The sequence below is a fragment of the Brassica oleracea genome, chromosome C8 (genome assembly GCF_000695525.1).
Source record: "Brassica oleracea var. oleracea cultivar TO1000 chromosome C8, BOL, whole genome shotgun sequence".
NCBI classification, from domain to species: Eukaryota; Viridiplantae; Streptophyta; class Magnoliopsida; order Brassicales; family Brassicaceae; genus Brassica; species Brassica oleracea.
The window spans coordinates 4473615-4474784 of NC_027755.1; positions in this window are offsets into that span (position 1 = coordinate 4473615).

The window sequence follows — 1170 nt, forward strand, 5'->3', positions numbered from 1 at the left end:
AATGTTTGCCCAAAATACATGCCTCACAATCATTATTTTAAACATGACACCTGGTAACATAATGCTTAAAGCCCTAACATGTGGATGTCCAAGTCTAGCATGCCACAATGCATCTTTACTTAAGGAAGAAACATAACTAAATGAGAAACAAGAACTAGAGATGAGACTAAAATCTTCAAGCATATAAAGGTCTCCTTTGGTTGCTCCTTGCCCAATCAACTTACTGCTCTTAGTATGCTGAAACTTAACATCATCAGGACTAAAGATAACATTGCATTGAAGATCAGTGGTGCATCTTTTGACAGATAAAAGATTAGAAGAAACTCATGCATGAAAAATGCTTTAGAGTCCTTATTAAACAGTTTCAGTTTACCAATTCCTCTAATAGGAATTCTATCTTCATTAGCAATCATACATGTCCATGAGCCGGTTCTATGTCTTTAATCAGGTTATTATCACTAATCATATGATGAGATGCACAAGAATCAATGATCAAAGGTTTATGCATGTTTCTAGTAATCTCAGTCCTCGATGGTTCATTTTGTTTTATCAGGTTTCCTAGTAATCCTAACATCTTACTAGTTATACTCGGCTCACTAGTAGCAGTGTAAGAGCTTTTAAAAATGTCTAGTAAATTATCAGTAGTACTAGGATTACTAGCAGCAGTGTAAGAGCTTTTAAAAATGTCTAGTAAATTATCAGTAGTACTAGGATTACTAGCAGCAGTGTAAGAGCTTTTTGAGTATCCAAGGGTGTTTCCGAGAGTGTTACCAGACTCCTTAAGAGTTTTGAAGAAGGCTTCAAGGTCATCTTTCTTGAACACCTCCTGATCTATACCCTTTCCAATCAGTTGATGAGACGCCAAGGCTCTACCTTCACTTTCACCCACCTTAGCGCCTGAGCTAGCTCCGGATGAACCAGCACCATTTGCTTCAGCAGAAAGATGAGCCTTTGCTTCCCTATCTCTGTTGAACCCGCGTGGCCTGAGGTGAGGATGTAAGATCCAACACTCACTCTTCTTGTGACCGGTCCTCTTGCAATGCTCACAGCTTCCCTCATACTTTTCATACTTCCTTCCTGAGCCTCTGTATGCAGCCTTGTTTGCTTGCATTCCTTCAGCTTGATGAGCCATAGTGAGCTCACCCTTGCCTCCAAACAGGCCAAGAGATC